The sequence below is a fragment of the Arvicanthis niloticus genome, chromosome 16 (assembly GCF_011762505.2).
Source record: "Arvicanthis niloticus isolate mArvNil1 chromosome 16, mArvNil1.pat.X, whole genome shotgun sequence".
Classification (NCBI taxonomy): Eukaryota; Metazoa; Chordata; class Mammalia; order Rodentia; family Muridae; genus Arvicanthis; species Arvicanthis niloticus.
In genome coordinates this window covers 22,873,007-22,900,815 of record NC_047673.1, presented here as the reverse complement: position 1 = coordinate 22,900,815, position 27,809 = coordinate 22,873,007, and the positions used below count along the sequence as shown (strand labels likewise).

At 39.4% G+C, this 27,809-nt stretch overlaps 1 long non-coding RNA gene across 1 annotated transcript in view; it reads right to left on the bottom strand.

Annotated features, from left to right (window-relative positions):
• LOC143434603 (uncharacterized) overlaps positions 1–27,809 on the bottom strand; it is a 144,105-nt gene that overhangs the window by 6,383 nt on the left and 109,913 nt on the right. The window lies entirely within an intron of this gene.

Sequence of the window (27,809 nt, the reverse complement as noted above, 5' to 3'; positions counted from 1 at the left end):
ACTAAAAAGATTTTGGAAAAAAAACTGGATATGAAAAAAATAAAGAGGACAATTTTTATTGAATCTCCATCATTTGTTTGTCTGTGGTTTTCTAGCTTACTGGACAACAGGAGATTGAGCACTCCCTGAAAAAGAACTGAGATCCATCCCTTAATTTGACTCCCCTTCTTTGAAAGTGCGTAGTCTTTCCAGCTTTACTCAGTTCCAGTTTCTCTTGAGAGTGGCCTTAACAACACAATAAATATACCACGAGGCTACAATAAAGATTTCCTTCTATGCCACACCAGGGAATAAGGAATTCTGATTTATTGACTCTTCCAGATAGTTTAAACCAGACTATAAACACTAACATTTTCTTTTACTTTAGAGTTTGGGGTACTCCGCAAGATTTATAATATAGCTCCCACATTACTAAGGACATTTAAGATTTTTTATATCTTTTTGAATAAAATATCAGAATAGCATGAGAGTCAAATGCATGTTTATGGCAAGTAATAAATACAAGACACCATGCTGAATGGTCCCAAATATGACTTTTCTATTTGTTCCCCCCAAAATTCTTTTTCTATCTAGTTTTTTTTTCTGTCACACTGCTTCAACCTACTCTGATTTGATCATTCCTACTTGATCATCCCTCTCTTGATTTCTGGATCTATTTATCTACCTGACTTTTCCTCCTCTCTGTGCCCACCAGTTTAAAACTATTCAGCTGCCTAATAAAAAATGTAGCTTTGATTCTAATGGGTTTTGTGTTTTTATATACAAATATAGTTTTCTTTTTTAGTAATGCTTAGACATTTTCATACAGAAGGTTTTGAACATAATCACCCTCCCCTTATAGTCAGTCCCTGTCTGTTGCCTTCTCTTCCACAATGATCCCTGAGCCTTTGGGAGAAGAGATGGGATACAGATGTTCCATTTCGGGCTCAGCCCAAATACCCACAGATATTTGTTCTTGCATATTGGCCATTTGCACATCCCTGGATTAAGTACCAATCAGTACTCTTTTAAATCTTCCACTTCATCATCTTTTGGTCAATCACAGCTTACTACGTGCTAGGTACTTCGTGCTTCACATGAAGTGCATGGTGTCACAGACCACACAATCATCCCTTTGTGCATGCTAGATTTAGCTGCATCCTTTGACTCACAGGGTTTACTAAGAGGCAATGCTGGGATTCGAATTCAGTTACACCAGACTCCAAAGCCAATTGGTAGTCTCTCTGGTGATGCCAGTTTTTCACTTCAGCAGCCTCTTCTCTATCATTACCATTCTGTTTTAACTAGAATTCTTCATCGCCATTCTCTTGAAGCAACCCTCTTTCCTTTCCTTTCCTTTCCTTTCCTTTCCTTTCCTTTCCTTTCCTTTCCTTTCTTTCCCTTTCCTTTCCTTTTCCTGAATTGTGTCCTATGCTTTCTTTACTGGTTTTCCTCAGTTCTCCAAAGTGTCACTTGTTACTGAGTTTTTAAACTTCATCTTTAATTCCCCTACGGTGGTGATATCTTAGTGAGATCTTAGTTTTTGTCTATTTGTTTTTATTTACATTATAACTAGAAGTAACTCTACCTAACACTCATTCTTGAGATTTAATAGGAACAAAACCATCATTGTGCAAGATCCCACAATTCCTGTAAGGTCTACTCTGCAACAATACCTATACTATAGCAAATGACTATGTCATGTCGTCATTATATAAAAATAAATATATGAAAATGAAATAACATCTTTAGGGAAAAGACACATGCAAACCGTTGAGGAGACCACTGTCCTATATCTGGGCTGAGCAGGGCCTTCACTGATCATCCTGTACCCCATAAGTACATTTGACTTTTCACCATGGGTTGTAACATTTTAATAATGGCATTAAAAAGTATATTTACTAATTGTAACAGTAATTGTAAATACTGATGACAAAGAGAGATACCCAGTTTTATGTACATGAATTCCAGATGTACACGAATCTTCAAAAGGAAGACTGTTGGTAAGAAAGCTCATGAGAGTGCCACCTTCTGTCTGTTTTAACAGTGGTATATCTAATACTTGTTTTTTGCCTAAGAACACCAAAGTGCTGGTGTTCTATTCTCTCTCTCTCTCTCTCTCTCTCTCTCTCTCTCTCTCTCTCTCTCTGTCTCTCTCTCTCTCTCTCTCTCTCTCTCTCTCTCTTTCTCTCTCTCTCTCTCTCTCTCTCTCTCTCTCTCTCTCTCTCTCTGTGTGTGTGTGCGAGCACTTGCATATGTTTGTGTTCACATAGCTACATGTGCATGTGGAGGCCAGAGATCAACATCCCATATCTTCCTCAATCACTCTTCTCCACCTTGTTTTTTGAGATAGGATCTCCCACTGAAGTTACAGCTCACTGATTGGCTACACTGTCTGTTCCTCAAGCCACAGGGGTCTCCCACCTCTGCCCCTTCTGTGATGGTGTAACACTTGCAATCTGCAGTGCCCTGCTTGCTAAGTGACTAAACTCAGGTCCTTATGTTGCAAGGCAAATGCTTTACCAATAATCTCAGACAAAATATACAAAATACTGTGTAAGATTTTATGGGTTTAAGAATTTTCAGGGTACTTTATTGCCTCATTTTTTTCTAAAATTCAAATACGGTAGAGAAATTGCTAGCACCTTGCTAAAAGTGCAAGTGCATTCAAACCACTTCTCTCCAGCCACTGGTTCAACAGCTGATTTTCCCACTCTTTCTAACCTAAGCCCACTTCTCTCTTTGATTAATAAAAATTCTAGGTTTGCTCATTAAAGTGGTGTTCACATACACCATGCTCAATGTAGAAGAAACTATTTTCAACATTGAATTTACTGATTGGTTGGAAACTCTCCTTAGCAGATTTCAGGTTTGGATTCTCTTTCTCTGCCCTACAATTCCATCAAAGTTTCTTCTAAAGGATGGAGAGACAGCACAGCAGGTAAGAACTCTTGCTGCTCTTCCCCAGGACCCAAATTCAGTTCCCAGCACTGGTATCAGGCATTTCACAACTGACTGTTACTCCAGCTACAGGGGATCTGTGCCTTCTTCTGGTTTCTTTAGGTACTTGTATATGTGTGTGGGTGCATACACACATATGCACCCACACACATGCACACAAATAAAAATAAATGTTTATCTTTCTTCCTCCTATTAAAACAGGGAATTATTCACATCCATTTGATTATAAATATCTCTTGCTGCTAAAACTTCAGTATTCCTACATAGCAATAAAATACCATTTATAATGAGTTTAATTTAAAATAGATTAGCTAGAAACATGTTTACTGGCAGTGAACATTTTCTTGGAGAATAAAGAGATAATCTTGTATTGAATTAGTTGCTAAAGTAGTTATTCATACGTATTCTAATTGGAATTTTAATAGCATTTAACTGACAACTCACCCAAGGAAAACAAATCTAATTTTAGTAATAATTATCTAAGAATTAGCAATTCCAAGAACAAAATTTTGAGTCTGTATATTAAGAAAAAATCATATCCACACTCCAACTTTTTTCCATTATTATGTTGTCCTAATTAACTTAAGTGGAAGAAATATTGATCAATACAGTAAACAAAGAGCATAAACAATGGGAGCAACAGGGTGTGTAACAACCATTCAGATTGGCTTGAACTTGGGTTTGAATTGAAGCACTGATGATTACCACCCATTTAGCCTTAGGTCATAATCTGTACAATTCAATAATAATGTATTTTCCTACCAGACTATTGGGTAAGATAAATGAACTTAGCTCACAGAAAGACCTCCATATACCTTAGCTATTATTAATAAAAATAAAGAAGTTGTAATAATTTGTAGGAAAGCACATAACGGTATTGCTTTGATTAGTGCAGATCTGTCACTAGGAAAACAAATACCATCGTAGTACCAATGAAGTCACTGTGGGGAACTTAATACTAGGATGCATATCAGGCCTCATGGATAACCAAAAGTATGTAGCTTCTGGTTTTAGGGTCCCACATTTTTAGTTGAGATTTATACTTTCTAAAGACAGGACTGGCTGTGGGAGCAAAATTCTTGTCAAGCAATCTCATTTGTTTTGAATTAAGGCATGAACAGTGATCACTGGAGCCCAATATATCTAAGCCAGAAGATGAAGAATAGATCCTCTGATCATCAAATGTGCCACACTGCATCAACTTTAGGCAGTACAATAGGAAAGTGTCACCTTCTCCCAGGAGAAATGTGTAGCCATGGTAGAATCTTGATTCTTCCTGGAAATCTGCCTAGCATAAACCTCCACCTGGAAACTTTTAAAACCTTGTTACATAGCATTTAGGAATTAACTGTTATCTGTCTCTTTGATTTCCTTCTCCTGGACTCTAAGCTGAAATCTCTTCTGAGGAAGAAAAGGTGAGGAGAGAAGACAACTCATATTTATTCAATTGTCTTCTCTTAGGGATCAATGCCTTTTGCTGTCTAATATCTGAAGTCTGAAAACAATTATTTCATATTTTGTCTGCATTAAAAAATGTTTCAGTCAGGAAGATATATCTGGTCCGTATTACTCTATATTGTCCAAAAGCAGATGTCTGCCCTGCATGTTGGAATTATAAAATCTCAAAGGCACAGGAGAAAAGAGGACGCCTGGATGAATCTAGGAGTTCCCAGAGGAGGTCAAAGTTTAGCTAAACCAATGTTAGACAAATTGGTTTAAACCAAAAACAATCTGTTTCTAAATTTCATATAAACATTCCAGGAAGCCATTGGGATAACTAGAGCCTCTGTTGGAGCATGAAAAATAGCAGCCCACCCCCATGGTTGAATTAAGTCCTTTCCTCTCTCAAAGTTGGCCCAAGAGAAACGAACTGAAGGTGTTGGTGTGATGACAAGCCTCTTAAGAGTCTTTCATTTATCAACTGTAGAAGCTGTATCCGGCACAGAGAAGAGAGTATATACTAAAACTAAAAGAAATGAGAGAATTCTATACAAGTAGCAACTTCTGTAGCGTTTAACCGTAATTGACTCCAGAGAAGAAAATGTACAAAATAGGCATCTGAATAGATGGAAGAGAACTCTGCTGTGGTAAGACATATCCAGGCAAACTACAAGTAGTCCCTAGGCTCCAGCAGTGACAGTCAGAAGTTCCTGGCCTCACTTCCCCCTGCAGACAGACCACTCTACCCAGGGGCCATAGCATCATTATGTCACATAGCAATAAGTCACTGTCAACAGTTGCCCTATCAGACCCTATGCTACATGCTGGAGGAAGGATTAGGGCCAAGACATTCTTCAGATATCCTTATCCCCTTTTTAAACCCATAAGGAGAATAAGTCTGACAGCTAGGCTTGCTGAAATTAATTCCCTGAGCTTACACGGGAGAAACTAAGTCCTACTATCTAAACATTTTTTTTTTATAGAGTGTTACTGAAAAAAATAAAACGCTAACTACAAGTGAAGATGTGACTTTTGTATCTCCTCTCCAACCTATTGTAGAAAATATTTAATCTTAATCTGGGGCTTTTACCCTGCCTTTGATCATTCAGTTCCTGAATAAAAGACAGACATGGGCTTCATATGTATAATAAGCCTTTATTAGCATTAAGGCTGGGCAGATGTTCACCTTCTATACTATTAAAACCTATTTCCTTCAGTCCTTTCCCGAACTCCTCCATGGGGTTCTCGTGCTCAGTTCAATGGTTGGCTGAAGGAGGTGAAGGGGTTTGCAACACCATAGCAAGAACAATATCAACCCACCAGAGACCCACACACACACACCAGAGCTCCCAGGGACTAAACCACCAACCAAAGAGTACACATGGAGGGACCCATGGCTCCAGCTGCATATGTGGCAGAGGGTGGCCTTATCTGGCATCAGTGGGAGAAGAGGCTTTTGGTCCTGTGAAAGCTTGATTACTCAGTGTAGGGGAATGCTAGAGCAGGGAGGTAGGCATGGGTAGGTGAGGAGAGCACCCCCATAGAAGCAGGGGGAGGGTAATAGGAGAGGGGCTGTGTGTAGGGGAAACCAGGAAAGGGGATAACATTTGAAATATAAATAAATGACATATCCAATAAAAATAAATGAATAAATAAACGAACAAACAACTATTTCCTATTGATAACCCCTGGTTATTGCTTACTATGGTTCACTTGGGCTACTCTTAACTCCAATTGGCCAGCCCTCATAGCCATGCTTTCTTGACTCCTAACTTATGGCATCTTTCTCCTCTCTCTCCCTTCCTCTTATCTCCCAGAATTCTCTCTCCTTCTGATGTCCCACCTCTATTTCCTGCCTAAGCCATAGGCCATAGGCTTTTTAACTGACGGGTGAGGCATCCCTACAATACACAAGATAATCTCTTTACACAAACCAGATTGAGGAGCAACTTAAAAGCCTTAGTTCCTCATGGTAAAGTTGCCCATAGCCTGAACTTGCTCTGTCCTGACTGCTGGTGAGCACTGCTTCTTAGCTGCTTTGATGAATCTGATTTCCTCACGCATCTTCTTGTCCTCCCTCTCAGATGATCCATGCACCTGTGCTCCTGTTTTTCTTTTATCTCTCACCCTATATAGAAAACTATAACATTTGTTTATTTTTAGCTTTGTATTCCTTTTAGATTTATAACATTTTTATTTCGTTGTGCAAATATGCACAACTTCAATTGTGATATGTACTGATTTTAGTAGATTGCTCAGGTCCCTGAAATTGATGGGAACCTCCTCAAACCTCCAAAATCTTAACTTACAAATGAGTCTTTAGAGAATGGCCTTTTGCAAACTACACCCTGTCTTAGTATCTAACCTTCTTAACATATTTCCTACACACTTGCCTCTCCGTGTACAATGATTGTGGAGACCAGCGCAGTATGATAGAGAGAGGAATAAACAGGAATACCTCAGAGGAAGAGCTCTTGCTGAAAGAGTGCTGAACACTGAGCATAAACAGGTTGGATAATGAATAGGTCAGAAACTGACTACAAATTGCCTTCCTTGGTGAAACAAATCACAAAAGGTTTTAGAAGTCAAGAACAAGAGAGAGTCAATCTCCACATGAAAGAAATTGTAATGCATCCCTTTAGGATGCTTCTGGACCATCAGGTACCTTGGGCTATCATACAAAAGCTTTATACAAGAAGCTTTATACAGCCTGAAGAGGTTATATTTAAGAATACACATGTGTATTTGCATGCATGCATGCATACATACATACATACATACATACATGCAATAACAATTAGTAACATTAAGAATTTGAAGGACTGTGGGGAGGCTTTGGAGAGGAAAAGAGAAAAAGAAGAAATGCCACAATTATATTATAGTCTTAAAAATAAAATTAAAAAAAAAAACTGTTTCTCAATCATACAAAACACTTGAAATGATTTTGGTCAGTGGCAGTAAGTACAACACTATACTTTCAATTAAGATAGAAACTATTTCCATCATTAGAGAAATCTTGGCACCACTCAAGATGTTGTTGAGTACTGACTTATCAGGTAGAGCACCAATTGCTTATCAGGAACAGTAACCTAAACACGGACTAGATAAGATGATGCCAAAATTACATTCTGGGCTGGGTACAGAGCTAGGTAAAGCACTTGCCTAGCAGGAATGAGAGACAGGGATGCACAGAGAAGAGGGAGGCTAAGAGGAGGTAGAAGTAACAAATACCACAGCAAAGCCATTCAGAAGTCAATGATAAACCATTGATTAAACAGTTTATAAGATCTCTACAGTTTTACAAATAAAGGACTCTAGAAAGACAAACTGCAGATAAGAGGAATTGGGATTCAGAAAACCCTAAGGCCCTTACTCTGTTATAAGGAATTTAGTGTACCATTTCTGGACTGGGAGGCACTTGGGCAATGATCTTTTCTTAACCATAAGGAGTTTGCATTCTATTGGCTGAACAGACAGTAAGACAGGAGTGAGACACACAAAGTTAAACCTTTAAGACCCCCCCCACACACACACATACACACACACACACACACACACACACACACACACACACACTTTGTAAGATTCTATCGGAATTGGGGAAATCCATTTTAGGAATAGGAGGACAACAAGAGCTTCATTTGATAGAGCTTCATGATAATCCAAGTTTTAGAAAGTTAAATTTAAAAGGGAAGGCTGCATTGCTTCTCAGGCATGATCATCTATTCTGCCAGATCAGCACCTGCCCTGGGAGCACACGGAGATTACTTCCTCAAGCCATCAGTGTTTTCCTTTAAGCATCTCAGGCAACTCACAGAAAAGCCTTACAAGTCAGTTTCTAGATTCTTATCCGGCAATAGTGGATGACCTCATCCCGTTTTATCTGTATCTTGTCCGAAGAGGCTGTGAAAGCTTTGACTTGCTGCTTCTTACTCAGGTGTCTTCTTTAGCATACCCCGTATAATGCAAATTCTTTATGGTAAGTGGATTATTGCACAAGTGTCTCCCAGTCCCAAGTAGAAGTAGGAACCCAACCTGCTGTAGGTGGAGGTATTCATGTCTTCAAAAATTCACTCATGATTCTGCTACACATTTTCAGGAAGGGGGAAGTGTCAATTTCTATCAAAATGAGGATATAAAGGTTTGGGTTTTGGCTTTTTTTTTTTTTTTCAAAAATTCTGGTAAGTTCTAACTCTTCTGTAGTGGTTTGAATAAGAACAGCTTCCAAAGGCTCATGCTCGGTCACCAGGGGACGGTACTATTTGACAGAATTCGTAGGCATGGCCTTGTTGGAAGAAATGTGTCACTGGGGGTGGGCTCTGAGGTTTCAAATGTTCAAGCCAAGCCCAGACTCTTGCTCTTCCTCCCGCCTGCTGATCTGAATGTAGAACTCTTAGCTTCCTCTGTATCTGCCTGCATGCTGCCATACTTCCTGCCAGGATAAAAAAAAATAGAGTAAACCTCTGAAACTGTACGCAAGCCCCAACTAAATGCTTTCTTTTATAAGCGTTATCATGGCCACGGTGTCTCTTCACAGCAAAAGAACACTGGCTAGGACACCTTCCCATCACAGCTACATTATTAGTATTTCTCTGAAGTATTTTTATTTTGAGACAGGGTGGACTTGGCTTTTATTTAAAGCCCAGGCTGGACTTGATGACCCTGAATTTCTGATCCTCTAACCCCTTTCTCTCAAGTGTTGAGATTAAGGCATGTTCCACCAGGCACAGATTTTTTTTTCCTCTTAAGTATTTTGTAAACATACTCATATAAGTTCTGGTCTCTAATGAATTTGTCATATACATTAATATCTACATATATAATAGCAAACATATACTAAAATTTTCATATGACGGCGAATTATAACAACAGAAGATCAAAGCTGGTCAGCGGGTCGTGCGGTTTTAGAGATAGAAAATTTAAAAAAAAATGAATGGTTCTCATCCTTGTCTTTGGCTAGAAGCTAGAAATGTCCTTAGTTCTGTCCTCAGCTGCAGAAGGAGGCTCTGGTTCCATTTGGGTTTCTTACTGTCTTTCTTCTTCTTTTACACACCTGCATTAGCAGCATCACATGGAAGCCAGACATGAGGATGCAACTGGGAAAGAGAGGCAGCTGGACATCATGGATTGACTGGTCCATGGCCCGATTGTTCTACCCCTATGCCTCAATCCACTAATGCTTTATTTATCTGCAGATGGGGATCTTTGGTATTCTGACTGGTATACTGGTATAGTGTTCACATATTTCGATAGAAAAGAAAGCATTTTAGAAACTATCCATTAGTGTGTGTGTGTGTGTGTGTGTGTGTGTGTGTGTGTGTGTGTGTGTGAATACTAATGAACTCCACACAAGGTCATCAGATCAGCTAGCAGTCTATACTGAAACTATTGCCCTGGGCTTCATAACTATGCCATTGTTTTGTAAGTTGTCACTGGGGGAAGCTGGAAAAGGGTATGCGAGGACTTGGGTTTTTTATCCTTTTCGTGTTTTGGCAGCATAGGTTCTATTTCTGCAACTTCCATCTGAGTGTAAAATTATTTCCAGAAGAACCCTTCAAAAATAAATATTAAGAAGCAATGATTGTTTAAGAACACTTTTCATTTAAAACAAGAATATATAAGACATCTCTTGTATGTTCTTATAAATTTTATGTCAGTTTCAATATATGTCAAAAGCGAAAATTTTGCAAAATATCAAGAGGATATTCATTTGCTTCTAGAACATTCAGAGAACTGGGCACTGGGACATGCAGAGGGCTGTAGAACTGAAATGAAGTCGTAGACTTGGTCTGCTTAGAATAAATAGCACTGCCTGCTATGACTGAGCAAAACTTCAGGACTTCCAGCACAATTCTACAGACATGTCCGCAGAGGATGGCTCTGTGTACTGTGAGTGAGCACAAGCCTAAAGCTTCCAGAAGCTGCACTGTGGACACAGGATATCAAGGCTGAAATTATCTGCCACTATGTCTTGGGGAGCTAACGTAACTCTTTCTGCTGTCCATAAAAGGTATCTATTGGGTCCTTATTCCTCAACAGGACTTCTGATTCAATCTCATGCTGCAGACAGATGGTACCTGGGATATGATGTAGGCTTGTCTGCAAAGGACAATGGGAATGCAATCATGTGCCATCTAGATATCTAGCCTTCATAGAAAAAAAGCTGTCCCTAAAATGATGTGATTCACTAAGCATGGCAAAGAGTTGCTAAAACTAAATATCCAGAAAGACCAAAAAAGGTCTTCTACAAACAACTTCCAGAAAGATGCCTTTGCCCACACCATTCTTCTGCCAACTGGGCTAATTCTCATCTGAATAGAGAAAGGTGGATCGAGTCAAGGTAACAATCAGCAATGCCAGGAGTCTGAGGTGTAGCAACAGGCCAGGATTTCTTAACACAGCTGTCTTGTGACTGGATACAAGACAAAGTATTTGGCACTCAAGCAAAAAGTTGTTCCCTAAGAAGATGGTAAACCTAGGCTTGTGTTGAATGCGTAGAGTCTCTCTGTACTGCATGTAACATCCAGGATATTCCCTTGTTCTTAACATAAAAAAAAGCAATCAAGTCTCTAGCAGAGAAAGATTTGTAGCAACACTTCTACTTCAGCTGCTTAATAATTGAAGCAGCCACAGTAGGAAATTGTAGGGATGGAATACTCATAAATTATGCAAAAGTGAAAAACGAAGAAGAACCCCGTTAAGAAAAGACTAATACTTAAAGAGAAAATAAATATTATTGATAATAAAATTTAGGATATAATGTTTGCTCTGTGACTACAAATGACTCGCGTGAAAATTATTCAGGCCTGTCCTAATGTCAAGATGAAAATTTAGATGTTTAAATCTTGCTGGATTTCACAAGCATCATCTATCTCTCATGGAAATATGACCTCACTTAGCACACATCTTGTAACATTGGAGTATTCCACAGTGAACCTATTTTCATTGATCTTTCTAAAATAAGTAAGTCAAAGAATCAAAGATCTGTTATTCTGTGCAACCAAGTGAGTTTCATCAAACATGAGGGCACCATTACTGTTATATGCTGTCAAATTCAATAATTAATGTTACCCACAACCTGTCTATTCTGAATCTAAAGGCATTGTGCACAAATTTATGGAAAATTTTGACATTTGAGCCAAACATGTATCTATCCATGTAAATAATATATAACTATATTGATATATTTTCATAGATCCATCTTGTATTGAGACAGGGTCTTGCCACACAGCCCAGGCAGATTGCAAAGTCACTATGTATACTGTATTGCCTGAAAATCACAATCTTCCTGCCTTAGCCTATTGAGTATTGGGATTTCTGAGGTGGGGGAGGTTTAAAGGGGAAAGATCAAAGGGCTTCCAGACTAACTTGGTGCTGCAGTGATTTTTGAGAGGCCATTGTCTTAGAAGAATTTCCCAAGAATATTACCTCCTCTTCTTCACTTTCTTTTAAAGAAAGTGGATAGCCCCAGCCTTGTATTTTGATACTAATTCCCCTTTCCTATGAAAGACTGCAGAGGAGGTGTGAGTCATTACATAGGTGATTTCTAGTGAACCTTCTGCCCATCTTAATTTGTAAAATAAAGGCTGAAGCCAGTGATTGGGCAGAGGACGGGGAGGTGGAGATATAAAGGTTGGTGGGAAGAGAGTAGAGGGGTCAGCAACTGGAGGAGAACTAGAAGAAGACAATGGAGGAAGACAATGGAGGACAGAGACTACAACAATGACTGGGGAGAGGAGAGAGAGGACAACTGGGGAGAAGAGAGGAGAGAGAAGACTACAAAGGAGAGGACAACAGGGAAGCAGGAGGTAGAAGGACAGACGCAGGGTCTGGAAAATCCTCACGTAATCATAATAATAGCTGGGGAATAGAGTAGTGTAGGGGTATCTGCCCAATCTAGGCTTACAGAATATATTCATAATTACTGAGTTGTGTTTTCATTGACCGGTCATATTTAGGTTGGAGATTTAAATATCTCCCACTACAATTTTATTTTTACTTTTTAATTACATGTGCACAAGGGAGAAATGAGGGTAGGGCATAGTGCACATAGTGCAGTTGCCCATGGGTGCCACAAGAGGGCTCTGAATTTCAATGGAGCTCAAATTACAGGTGGTTGTGAGCCACCAAACATGGGTGCTTGGGACTGAACTTGGGTCCACTGAAAGAGCAGTGTGACTCTTAACACCTGAGCATCTCTCCAGCCTTTCAGATCCTTTTAAAATTAAGTTTTGTCACCCAAAGAGAAAAAAAAAGCCATTATCTGAGTTAAAGAACTACCAGAGAATTTCATGATTTGTGCATCAGTTAAAATTAATTAATTTAAAATAAAAATGTAATCGAATCTGTGTTGAAAATCTATAAGAACTCAAAATGAGCTGTATGAATGTAAACAGTGTAGGTGGTAAAATCTAAACTACTTGGAAAAAAACAAGTCATGAAATTATATAAATATTAAAACATGAAAGAAAGTTACTTTTGTTTTATGGGCTAAATGAGTATAATTTGTCCCCTTCTAAAAAGAATACATAGAATCATACAACTGTGTGATTATTAAACTTTGTCAAAAATATTCACCAATTACCATAAGCCTCCCACACAAAATCTGCTTTAAATAAGATGTTGGGGAGCTGCTGCAGGAAATAACTAGACTAAATAGAGGACACATGACTCCCTAGAGAAGTGGCCTGGAAGGGGAGCTGTAGTAAGTCACACCCCAGGGTCCTCCAGATAAAATTAAAAAGAAAATCTCTATTAATGGGGGGAGGGGAAGGAGATGATACGTGCCTATAGTCCCAGCACACAGAGCTGGAGGACCATGCATTCCAGGTCTAATTGGGATACATAGATAGATCCTATTTTTTCAGCAGTTTTTAACTCTCTAGAGTCAATAAGGTCCAAGAAAGCCCTTATGTAGACATGGACATGTGTTTGACAACACTTATCCAACAAATTGAGCTATTGTCCAATGACCTCAAGTACTGTGTTCATTCTTAGGCAGATGTAAAAGCCAAGGAAATAGACTCTAGATTCACAGCTGACTTCCTGTCTAGTCACACACTCCACTGGAAACCTTTAATAATAGGCACATGAGAATATCAACTAGTACACAAACACACAGGTGATCAGGAAACTTATGGGTGAGGAAGGAATCCTTCATCCTGCTGTGAGCACACACAGGCACACAGGGTCGCCCAAAGCATGATGGGTACAGTGAAGGTTTTAATATTCTGCCACCAATCCTAGTTCTCTTAGATTTTTCATCCTTTTTACATATTTTCTTTTTTGGCCTGGTTTTTATGAGCTCGTGAATCCAGTGGTTTCGTTGCTAATACAAGTTCATGAATTCATGACCTATTCCTCATCCAGTATCTCCATTAATTATTGAAGCATTTGAAAGACACAGAACATTTTGGGAAAATGAAACTATGTAAAGATGAGACAAGCATCATTAAACTTTGATATCCATGCTTTCGGCATTTTTCATATGTCCTACACAGACATATACCATTGTTATAAAAGTAGTAAAATATATTGTGCACCCTTCAACAGATGATTACATTATCATAATTGCTTATTCATTCATCTCCCCTGCTGGGCCAGGCAAGGACAGTATTATATTTACTGTCACAGACTAACTCTCTTGAATAATATACCTGGAATAAGAAAACAGTATGTAAGTATATCTGTAGCTCGGACACACTCATACACATACTTATTCACACTCACACACACACGCATGCATATACTTACAGATACACACTCATACCCACTTGCAGACTTACATGTTCACACACACTCACAGACACGCAAATTCATGCATACTTAAACACATACACACACATACTCACAAACACATACACACTCTCACACACATACACTCACACACACAAATCACTCCATAGCAAGTTGCAACAGGTTAGAGACCCACACACAATTATTAGAACTTTACTTTTCTTTGCCTACAGCAAAACTGCATCATATGGTATTTTAAGAATCTTTGCCATTTTGATAGAATTTGCTTCTCTCTTGTTCTCCCGTCTTTGTAGTTATGTGTCATTAAGCCTGACTAACTTTTATATGGACCATTTGCAGTTGCAAAATAAAGACAACCCCATCAGTGATTTTGGCCTGCCTTCTGCCTTTGCTAATATGAGTTGCTTCATTGAAAGACGGAGCCAATGTTGTGTTCATTCTCTTGTCAACCTCCTCTTTGTTGGCACAGTTAGTTTCCATCCAATGCTTACAGAGGGAAGGCATCAAGCACAGTGGGCATCTGTGTGTTACTCACAGGATTCCTCCTTGACCTTGAATATCTGTTAAAAGAATTTGAAGATGAACCCTAGAGAGGATAATGCTAGCTATAAATTCCATCCCGACTCCTCAAATTACCTAGTGACCTTCAGCGAGACAATCAATTCCATGGCTTAAAGCTCTCTTAATTTAGGAAAAAATAATGCCAATTAGTCTTGTCAGGTTGGAAAAAGATATGATGATACAAAAATATGTAAAAGCACTCTATAAATATAAACGTATGTTATTGTTGTTCTTGCTTCTGCCTTCCTAGGGGACATTACATCCATCCATCATCTGCTTGGAAGCAAATTGGCAAAGGCAGGTTTCTTGTCAAGGCTAAGGTAAAACGTTAGAGAAACTTGATGTGCTCAGAAGAGACACCTTTCTGAGAAGTTAATGAAGCCAAACACGAACTTACTCCACTGACACTGCGATGGGATCCTCGGGGTAACCCAATTTGCTCCACTTGTCTTCCCCCCCGAAGTGGAGATGTGTGTCACAAAAGGAAACACGTTCAGTTTCTCTCTCAAGGGTTATTCAAACACAGAGCATATCGACCTGCATGCAAAGAAGCCTGGCACTCGGGAAGGGGCTGGGAGGGAATCCGAAATGAGCTAGAACACTTGTATGTCTGGCCAGCTCATTTGAAATGTTAGAGAGGTAAAGCAAAACCTCTTTGAAAAATGTCTCTTATCTGGTCTTCCTCGGCAGGGTTTATACAATTCAGACTAGTACTGGGGCACAGAGATTCCCACTTTCGGCAGCCCTGCAGTCTGAGAAGTCTGTGTCTCAGGCAACATTGGAGGAGGACACAAAATATTTGCCAGCCAATTATGTTGATTTTGTTCACATGCAAGCGCATAAATATGTCATAATATTTTAGACTGTTCAAAGATTTATCTGCGGGACACAATTTTCCTATATTTACAATAGAGAATCATCGCACACATAGGCGCACAAATACAGAGAATGGATGGGAGGGACTATTGAGCTCATGTGTCTTAAATTATGGTCATCAAGTCCCAGAGTCCTAACAGCCATTTCCCATGAACGTATTTAGTTATTCTAGCCAGTAAACTGCCCCTGCGATTTCAGGAGACCCTTTATATCAACTTTCAGTCTACTCCCAAGTTGATCAGACAGTCTGGCTACTGTAACTAATATAAGAACAAACCATGTCTACCTTACAGTTAGAATTCAAAAATTAGTGGACTAATAAGTCCAAGGAGTTTCAGGGTCCAAGGAGTTACCTGGTCCAATGAGATGGCTCCGTGGATAAAGGCATTGTTTACCAAGCCTGGTAACATGAGTGTAATCCCCCAGATCCTACATGATAGGACAGAATGGACTCCCACATGGCCTGTGACCACCATATTCATGAGATGCAATGTGCATTTGCATACAAACGGACAATATAAATCATCTAAAATGTTTTTTTTTTTTTTTTTTTTTTAAAGAAAGGAAAGAAAAGGGTTGCCTAGAGGATGATAAACAAATCTCTTGTGAGCTCAGCAGGCTAATAGAAGGCCTGTGTAGTATGCTTACAGAGCCACACTTACCCTTGTTGGGGGAGTACAAAGATAAGACAGACAAATCCCCTGCCTTTCGAGAACACTATGCCTAATGCGATAATATATTTACATAAATGAGGAATACAAAATTAGAAAGTTAAGTACTGTCAAAGGCATAATGATGATGAGTGCCTGCAGAGGTTACTGGATTCAAAGTTTAGATGGTTTGAGTTTCAGGCCAAACAATTCATTAGCATATTAAAAGGCACGTGTTCCTGGGACACCCAGACAGCTCTGCTCAGTGTGGTCCATTTGACCAAGGAGTGCAAATTCTTCTCTTTCTAGGTTTTTGTCTTCTGACCTAACAGTCCTAGGCTACATTGAGTTAAGTCTCAGGGTTTCCTCCATGTGTTTTTTTTCTGGTCCTCTCAGTCAACAACCTTTGGACACTCCCACAGCAGGACACATTCCTCCTGTACTTATGGCACAGAAAGCTGGAGGCTGAAATTGGGCTGTGTTGTTGAGTGAAAGTATTCATGACTCTCAAAGGTAGTAAGGAAAGGCTGTGTTTGTGGAAGCCTGCTGGGATGGGGGTTGTAGTGAGAGGCAGAGAGCGCAGACTCAATTCAAGGGCACTAAGGACAGCTGAAGATTTGTAAGTATCCGGGTAGGGTTAAGAACGGGAAACATCAAAGAGAGAGGGATTTTTGGGAGACTGATTCCACAGCATCTTGCTGAAGGCAGATCAGTGGAGTGGAATGCCAAGGATGCGAGGTTTCTGCTGAACAACATGGCAGGATTTTTATGAGCACTGGACTAAATAGGTCAAGGTCAGACCCACGGTCAGGGCTCATCAAAAACAGAGCTTTATCAGGAGAGGGGTTTTTATCAATGCTTTCATCTTGTCTTCTTCTCTGACCATTTATGTCCTCGCATCCTGCCATATGCTCTTTACATTGAATTCAAAATACACAGCATGAGATTCCCAACCATCTCCCTTAATTTCCCATTTTCTTGGCTGTGTCCTGGCTTTTCTTTCCTTTGGAGATGTCTGCTTTCTCTTCATTCTTTTTGGCGTGATTTCCTTCAGTAATTTTTCCTAACATTCTGCTGTTTCCTAGGTCTATGTTGTCTAATTAGGTCTGACAGAGACACAACACACATATAGGAAGCTAGGGCAGAAACCAGCTGCTGCTTCTGCAGACAGGATGAGTTGACTGAATACTGGAGGTGTTAATAAAAATATAATAATAAGCAAAAACAATAGGGTCAGTAGGTGGTGGTGGAGGTTCGGAGGCAAACATACCTTCTTCACAGAAATGAATTTAAGCCATTGACTTAGTTAGGGTTTCTATTGGTGTGGTTAAAACAACAACAAAACAAAGAATAAACAAGCAAAACACTGTCACCACAAACTACTCGAGGAGGGAAATGTTTATTTCAGCTTACAATTCTCAGGTCCTGTTTCATTGCTGGGGGGAACTCAGGGCAGGAACTCAGACAGGGCAGGAACCAGGAGGCAGGAGCAAGTGCAAAGCCCATGGAGGAGTGCTGATTACAAGAGTGTTTTCCAGAGATTGCTGAGCCAACTTTCTTCATAGCACCTAGGACTGCTAGCCCAGGGGTGGCACCACACAGTGAACTGGACCTTCCCACATCTATCACCAAACAAGAAAACGTACCACGGGCTTATGCATACGCTAATTTGGTAGGGACATTTTCTCGATTAAGATTTCTCCTTCCAAAATGGCTCTAGCTTGTGTCACACCGACATAAAACTAGCCAGCACAAGAGAGTTCTTTTGAACCCATCTTGACATGAACACACTTAATTGCTCGGCAATTTCATAGGGTTAATTCAGGTAAATTCTGCCTCTCTAAGTAAATTATAGAAAGATCAAAGTGAGAAACAACTGTGATATTTTTCACTGGGGACATTTTAGCTCAAGTCTGTACTTAACTACTAAAGCATCCAAGAGAGACAACCCTCTGGTTTAATCCACATCTCAACCACATTTCCAGCATGGCTATAATTTCTTTAAGTAAATTTATTGCAGGTAATTGGCCTGCACTATTTAATAACCCAACTTAGATAATACATTAATTTATATGAATATTGGATATTCATATACATTATTGGATAATACGTTACTTTATATGAATATGCAAATCTTCAGTAGTTTGCTCAGAATCCCAAAATAGGAATTATTAGGAAGTATACATGTATGTCCAACATACCAATCATGTTGTTTCTCTCTTGGTTATATATTAGAATTGCCTGAGAAGCTTGTAAGAATCTACTGTAGACTCCATGAAGGAACAGTCATGGACTTGATTTTAAGAGATTCTGATTCAGCATGCCTGTCCATCAGCTGTGTCTGTGCTGACAGAGCATAATACAGTCTCTGGAAGTTTACTCGATGTGCACATTATAAGTCTGAAATGGCTGGAATATGACTTTGTCCAGTTTCCTAAAAGAAAGACATTTTGGGAGTATAAAGAAGAATTCCTCGAATATAATGAGACATGGAGAGAAGTGAATAAGATCATAATATGCCACACCAAAATATACCACTGTGCCCTGTACATTCTTTTGAGCTAGAAAGTTAAAGGAAATCAGACACAGGAAGAATTCTCCTGCTTGAGTGTTAAATTTCTCTTATGACAGTGTCCCAAGCAGGAGTAGAAAGATACATCTTATTGCTAGTGATGGAGACCCAAGAACAAGCACCACTAGAGACCACCTGCCTAGCATCAGCTCCCTATATATACATTTACATCTCTTCAGTTTGCCATCACTAAGCCTACGCTCTCATTGTCTTTCTCTAATTATTTCTCCACAATTTATCGCTTTTGCTTATGATGCTTATATACAACCCTGAGTCTACCCACTTCTTCAGGATTTTCACTTCTTTATCCTGAAGACCTCTAGATGAGTAAAATTTTCAAAATAGTGTCATCAGATAAAATGTGTGCGCACATCTACCTGTCAGTCTCATTTTTATCAGCTTAGTTCCCCAAGCTTTGGGAAAGAAACACAGAAAGAGAAATGAAAATCCTTTGTCTCCTTATACACATTTTCCAACATTCCAAGCATGCCGTTCTTCTCTCGTGGTTATATATTAGAATTGCCTGAGAAGCTTGTAAGAATCCTAGTGCACAAGCTCCAGCTCAGCACCATGGAGAAAGACCCTCTGTAGGAACCCAAGAATCAGTTTATGCTCAAATTCTTTTGGAGATTTTGAACAACCAAGACTGAGAACTGCTGCCTTATTCCTTGGTGTCCAGAGCTATTGAGAGTATATAGTAACCTAGAGATGAGGTACATCCAAGATGGAAAGCAAGTCTAATGGGCGGTGTTAATGTCAGGTAGTTTCAACAACAAACGTCCTTCACATCTGGCATCTGGGTAGAATTGGTGTCTGGTGTCTCTGTGATAAGCAGGTTAACTTTATTCATGAGAGGTATACCTTAATGACTGCATTGCCTCACTAAAGCTCACCTCCTAATACTTACCTTTGGGGTAACAGCATTTCATCTTCAGAATTTTCAAGTAATATGAACATTCAGTACACAGTACCTAACTTTTTGGTGCAGCATTGAGTGTTCTCTCATTCCAAATAAAAAGTTAAAACCCTTGGATTAAGGACAAAAAACAATGGCGCAGATATTTCTTATAAAAAGTCAAGAAACATCCTTTTCTTTAAGTAGCTCAGCCCATAGAAGGTAAATGCATGTCCCACATCAAAAAGTGACATTCTGTCTCCTTCTAATGACTACAGTGGATATGCTTCAGTGTTATGCAAATGCAGAGGCTAAAGACCAGGCAGAAAGATGGTTTAATTCTGATCTGTGTTTATAATTAATTCATAAGGGGGAAAGTTCCATTTAAAAAGATGCTCTTAAAAAATTACACACTTAAGGAAAGCAAGCTCATGATGTAAATGAGAATAGGCAGAGACTGATTCTCGGGGTTCAAGTACTTCCCGAGGCTGCCTCTGTCGTTTCAACTTGTATTGGCTTTCTGTCAAATAAAACAAGCAAGCCTTCATAAAAGGAATGACCCACTTACCTGGTTACTGCCATTAAATTAACTGCTTTAATAAAAGAGGTTGTGTGTGTGTGTGTGTGTGTGAAAAGCCTGGAGAGATAACCATTTCAATCAACTAAAGTTCAGTCTATTCATCCACCCACTCCATGTTTGTAGAACTTTCTATGAATACATCAAAATCAGCCTGCCTAAAACTGCATGAATGGATGGCAAGCATATGTTTTGCTAAGTCTGGTTCAAGAGGATTCAGTGGGAGATTGACAAGAAGACATTATAGGTAGAATAGAGCTAATATATGCAAGAGTTAATATGCAGTCATTCTTTAAACTATGATGGCAAATATAAAATTAAGCATGGGCTGTGTACCATAGTAAGTACCAAGGATACAACAGTAAGTAAGGCAACACCCTCTTCAGTGGTACTTATAACTTACTAGGGGAGAAGGAGATGGCAGTTGAATGAAAGCAAAGAAATAAATATGAAATATTTCTTGAAGAAAAAAAAGTGTTTGAAAATAACAACAAAAGCTGAACTGGGGTAGCTTGAGCACACCCCTGCAGAAGTATCATGATTCGCCATGATGTACCAGAAGTACAGATTCCAGTACGGCATGCATCATGCGGGAAGGGTAGAGAAAGTGAAGGTCGTTCACTTCTACTGTATGTAGAGAGACAACCAAAGAGACTCCTGGTCTCTGCAGAATGAGCAGCCAAATGGAGATTTCTCACAAACAGGGGGAGATAGAGATCAGGAGTCAATGGCTGCTTGATGTCCTGGTTATCAGAAAGAAATACAGGACTATAGACAGGGAAGGGCTACTGTGAAATGGGAAGACTCCGGGGACACACAAGTAGCTGACTGATTGGAATCTTGAAACAATCACTAGTGTCTGGTCTTTTTCATTAGATCCCTTCCCAGCAGGGAGCCTGGGCTTAGGGACCAGATCTACTAAGATCCGCTCTGTCAAGTCAGTCTGTCCTCATTGAGGTCCTAAAAACCCATGTCTCCATGAATGTTTTGACTTCTCTAAACACTTGGAACTCAGCTGGGGAATTCACACCCCTGAAGTTAAAGAAGAAGAAGGGGGAGGAGGAGAGGAGGAGGAGGAAGAGGAGGAGGAGGAGGAGGAGGAGGAGGAGGAGGAGGAGGAGGAGCAAAGAAAGAAACAAAGAAACAAAGAAAGAAAGAAAGACAGAAAGAAAGAAAGAAAGAAAGAGAAAGAAAGAAAGCCAATCATCCAGTGTTGTGGACTCTGTCCCATTGGACACTAGACCCATTTGGCCCTCCCAGCTCTTTGACAGAGATTCTAACAGTCTTCCCATAACCTCATGCAAGTAAAGCAAAGAGGTGTTTGGCTGCAATAGCAAATTTGAAGCATACATATTACAAGTCTACAGGATGTCATACCAGGTCCCTCAATATTTCCATAAGGGTTCTTTTTAAAGCAGTCTGTACAGGCAAGAGGATGACACTGGATGCATTTCTATAAGGAGAAAGAGAGCTCTAATGTATTTAAACGCACAGCTTTTGGCTTAACTAAGCACAGGAGCACATTTGTTCATGCTATATTTAGGCGGCAGGTTTCCGTGTTTAAAGGATTGTGAATTATTGAAAAGCACTTTGCAGAAATTTGGCAGAATTCCCTAAGCCACAGTCTGAACGAGGTTTTTAAACTTCTAATATTTTTTCAGTGCAACCCTGCATGAAAGTAGTGCTCAAGGGGGTCAGAGCACTAAACAGAGAGAGGATTTTGTAATTAAATAGCCAAATCAGTGACAAGATGAAATACAGAAAATGGGATACCAATTTCGACACAGAGAGGCTGTGGGGTTTTGTTTAATTTATTTTTTTTAATTATGTGTATATATGTAGGGATATGTGCACGGAGGGCAGGTGTCCACAGAGGCAAGAGGACCGTATTAAAATGTTCAGCTCCTGCTGGAGCTGGAGTAACAAAACTGCCCAGCTCCTTACTGGCAAAGGAGCTCAGGCCCTCTGCAAGACCAGAATATACTCTTAACTACCAAGCCATCTCCCATCCCTTAGCACCACGTGCTTTGATTGCAGCTTTACAGGCTGAAAACCACAAGGCTCCAAATAGAACTTAACTGTTCTGGACTTCATTTTCCTTGTGTAAGGTAGAGCAAACCTGTCTCAGAGTATTGGCTAGGATATTATAACCAAATGTGTTTATGTGTACAGATAGTCACATGCATAGATAGATACATGGATGGATGGATGGATGGATGGATGGATGGATGGATGGATGGATGGACAGACAGATGATAGAAAGAATTGTTGTTTTACGTATATCTATTATGCATCTTCTAATATCCAGATAGACAGACTAAACATAGTCTGTCCCTCAAATACCTCCCCTCTCTACCTCACGTGTCCAAGCTAAAATAAAGAAGCCATGAGGGCTGAAGAACTGATAATCAATTTTTCCTGTGTTAACTTCTACACATGTGAATTTCTTATCTCTCATGTTCCTTTTACCTCATCTTTCACACTGGTGTCATACTGCAATATTCTATCACAGATGGGAAAGGTTATTCTGTACTTCTATGTTAGAGTGGAAAATATGACTATAAGCACTTGGGAATTAGAATACTCTATTGGTTTGATATTCATCATTTTTTTATCTAAATGGGCACACAAATTGTGCTTTCAGTTGTGAATATAAAAGGTGTGTGTGTGTGTGTGTGCTTGTTAATTATATACATGTGTCTGTGGTGTACAGTTTTATGGACATACATGTGGAAGTTAGAAGTCAATGTCTAATGTCCTCCATCACTCTCCATCTCAGTTTTTTGGGGGATTTTTGTTTGTTTGTTTGTTTGTTTGTTTCTGACATGTTCTCTCATTGAAGCTGGAACTCATCCACAAGTTATATTGGCTGGATAGTAAACTCCAGGCTCTATGGACATATGTGAATACATCTACATTGTAAAGAAGTGCTAGGGCCTTGAACTCAGGTCCTCAAGCTTGCCTGCAAACTACTTTACTAATAGAGCAATCTTGCCAGCTCTGAAAGTAGTTTTAAAGATAAGAAAATATGGCTAGCCCAAAGCTAATCATGTTCTTAAGCCCATGACAAAAGTAAATGTTTGCTTAGACTATTTCTCACTGCAATGTTTTAAATACAAAATAAGAGAAGAGGGAATCTAATCAAGATTGTAAAGTCAAATGTTTGAAAAACACAGTCTTCAACAAATTCTCCTTTCCCCCTCTGCTGACATCTATTCATGTGTGTACCTGCAGACTTTTCTTATTAATTGATTATTATATTTATTTATATCCCTGAAGCTGGCCACTCCTGATTCCCCCCTTGCAGAATTCTTCCCCGCATTCCTCCTCCCCTTCACCTCTGAGGTGGTCTCCTGGTATTCCCCTACTCGGGGGCATCAAGTCTCTACAAGATTAGGTGCATCCTCTCCCACTGAGGTCACACAAAGCAGCCTTTGCTACATATATTCAGGGTGCAGGGGGTGGGGAACCTTGGACCAGCCCCTGTGTGCCCTTGGTTGGTGGTTCAGTCTCTGGGATCTCCCAGAGGTCAAGGTTAGTTGACACTATTGATCTTCCTGTGGGATTGCCATCCCCTTTAGCTCCTTCAGTCCTTCACCTAACTCTTCCACAGGGGTCCCTGACCTTCCTATGCTTGGCTGTGGGTATCAGCATCTGTTTCAGCCAGCTACTGGGAATAAACCAAGCCTTGTACAGAAAGAAGAGAAGAGCTTGATCTCTAACCTAACTAAGGCTTTGTACTCCACCTCTAAACTGGTAAATATGGTAAAGAAAACTTCAAAGATGGCTGTACAATGCAGGTATGGGGAGCTTCAAAGGGTAAGCCTACTTCCATAAACAATAAATAGCAGGTATATAAGGGAGACTTTGCAGTAAAAAAAAAGAGTGAGATTTTGAGAAACACAGATTCATATCATGATATAGAGAACTATAGGCTAGCTCAAATACCAGACCCAGCCTGATCAAGGAACATTAATATTTTAAGAGTGAAGCTATTTCTGACCATACTTCCAAAAAGAGTTTATATTCTTCAGATATTCATACTGGTGTATTTGAGTAGAATTGTACAAAATTTGCTTCACAATAACTCAGTGGTAGAGTGAAATCAGAGGAGTTAGAGAGAAAACAGGGTTGTGAGGAACTTGGTTGCTGAAGTCATATGTCCGAGCAGGAGGGGGCATTGCACTTTTTACATACATTTCGATTTCCCATATTAAAGCACTTTAAAAGGCTAACTGAAACTTAGTGAGGTAACTGAATAAATACTCGTTTCTTCAACCAACAGTGTTGATGTAATGTAGACTTAGTCTGAATAAGAAATTGATTTCTTCTTTCCTTTATTTACCAAGTGCAGAAAAGCAAAGAGACACAGCAAGTAATGCTGACGTAAGCTCCACAGTGCCATTCACCGCTCACCACAGAAGCTGTGTACTTGGTGCTATGCCACAGAAAGAGGATAAAAATGCATCACATTGTCCTTTGATCTGAGGAAGAAAGGCTACTTAGTTCTCTAAAAGAGAAGTAAAGAAAAATGCAACAGACTGGCCCACCCTTGCTTTGAAACATAAGGGCTTTGAGCCGTTATTTGGGTTGTATCCTACAACCTATGGGAGATGAGCTACAGCTAGAATGTATTCTAATACCATCTAATCTACTGAACTACAGCAACAGAGGGAAAGATACACAGACAGAGCTGATAGTTTCTGTAATGTATTCTGACTTTCAAAATAACTCATACAAAGAAGTTAAATTTGTGCACCAGACACAGCTATATGTTATGATTCTCTTCCTTTTTCTTTCCTAATTGCCTTACTATGACAAACATTTAAGATTTGGGGGAACTTGTTTACATGCATTTGAGAATTAGAATAAATGTAATCAATATACTTATGAACTCCGAGAGCCAGAGTACTGTGATTGACAGGACCGTGGAAGAGTTTCTTTCTCTCCTTCCTCTTACACCATCCCAGCACATCATCTACCGTGCAGGAAAGGAAACTAAAGATGTCATCAGATTACTGTGTGTCTACATTAAAACGTGAACACGTTCAGGGAGTTCAGATACCAGCTGCTACTCAGCTTAGTGTGTCATAAGGTAGGTTCTATCTCTGTGTGATCCAACCTATTCTTTCCAATATGCGAATTTCTCACTGGTGAGATCTACATTTGCTTTGCCACTAATGCTTCTGTTCTCTGAGCACTGTAGATAAGCTGAATGCATAGCATGACCCACACATACCTGCGCTGCAATTTTTCAAATGCATACCGTTTCAGACTGATTAGTTGATGGCTCAGCTTACAATTTCTGATATGCATTTAGTAGAAACCATACTCTAAACTTTCAGTGTGATCATTTCCCAGGGTAGTGATACCTAGTGTTGAGGAAGAGCAATAAGATATGGAGAATTATAGGAACATGAGAAGAAAAAAGAGCCCTCACTCCCAAGTCTGGCTGAAGCCTCTCGCTAGCTGGGAATCAAGAAGTCCAGGACAATTAACATTTGCTGTGAAGGTTGCCAACATTGAGACAATATTTGTTTTATATAGAAATATTTCAAAATAAGAATGTTTTTTTAAAAAGCAATAAACCAGGCTTGGGCCTGAGCATTTATGACCTCAAATGTCACCTTACTCCTCTTCTGGATATTTTCTAAGAACCTCACAAACAAGACTATTAACCTTTTTATATGCTGGAAAGAGGATAATTTATTCACTCTCTGTGTAGTTGTATTTACATCAGGCCAAATACTTGAGCTTCACTTTAATTCCAGAGTTATAGAAAAGCAGTCTGGTGATACTGGTGAGATCAGTAAAATGCAGATGTTCCTCCAGGAACAACAGTCTGTGCCCTGGTAAATACATCAGTTTAAAATACACAGAACTTATACTGACAGTGCACAGAACTTCCCCAAACTGCAGAATCTCATAGTTTACCTGCTTACTGTCCATAGGAGTGACGTTTGCTTGCTATCTTTCTGGGCCTGCCTCAGGGGTCCTCCAGCTCCATCAATGCTTAAACCATCAATTTTGTCTCATAAGGAGTGTTGGGAAATGCTTGTATTGCCGTGTCACACTTACACTCAATAGCATCCCAATCGTTATGTGTTTTCTATTTATTTTACTTTATTATTTCTTCTTTATTCATTCATGTTTGGTTTTTCAAGACAGGGTTTCTCTGTGTAGCCCTGGCTGTCCTGGAACTCACTCTGTAGACCAGGCTGCCCTAGAACTCATAGAGATCCACCTGCCTCTGCCTCCTCAGTGCTGGGATTAAAGGGGTGTGCCACCACTGCTCAGCTTTAGCTTTTTAAGACAAAGTCTCATTTGTTAGATTATTCCAGGTTATGCCTCAAAATCATGAATCCTCTGCTTCAGCCTCTTGAATGCTGGAATTTTTGGCATGTCAGCATGCCTGATCACATGGTTGCATGCTACAAATGTTTATTTTCAGTGATTCTGCTCTGTATGTGGCAATGAAGTACGACCTCCATTAAGAAGTCTATGCCCATCGCTGAGAGTGTCTTATTCCTTCTCCAGGGGTCACTATTTCTATTAACCTCCAAGCTTAAACCTATATGAAATAAATTTTAGTATAGAGTTAATAAATTTGACTCTGTTTGGTTCATCTTTAAATTCTTTTCTGGGGTGAAGCTAGGATTTACTTGAGCAGAAACTAGTAAAGGATGAGAGAACATTCTAGCCTGCTGTGGACCATGCTACCGTATAGGTTGCCTTTCAAGAAGTCTGCAAAATTTTGCAATTCCAAAAAATATAGGAGGGTACCCTTCTCCCCATCTGCCCTGGACTATATTATACTTTTTAAGGTTAGTGGTCAATGGGTAATGACTGATGGTTGTTTGATGTTTTCATTGGAATCTCCAGTCAAATTTTTGAATTTAAGCATCTTTCCATGTGTGACAATCACTGTTTGTTTTCCTGATCATTATTCATTTAAATTCTTCTTTGAATATTTATATTGTTATTGTTGCCTTATTACTACATAGGTAATATATTTATTACAGAAATTTCCCTAAGCATGGCTTTTTCCCACATCTTAAGTTACTTTTTATAATATTCACAGTTTTCTCCGTAGAATTACCACTATTTGAAATTGTTTTGTTGTTTCTTGTCTATGTCTCTCAATAGAATGTAAATTCCTTAGAAATAAACAAACAGAAATCCTTCCTTTTTTTCTATAGCTCCATTACCTACAGCAGTGCCTAGTACAGGACTGAGCCTCAACAGTTAATATTATTATGACAAGTATATAGTCCAGATTTCCTAGAACCATTTCCATTATTTTGTTCTTTTAATTATACTTGCCCTTGTCAGACCACATGTCTAGGATGTGGTTCATACATATATGTAGAAAATGTATTTGAGTGAAGATGGGAAAGCAATAAACTCTTGTGGAGATGCTTGGAACTGGATTACAACTGACAGAGATAGTGGGCATTGGGAGGAAGAGGCAGGATGAAGTGGAAGAAGGCAGATGAAAAGGCAGCTTAAGGAAAGACATAGAGATAGATGCCATTTACAGGT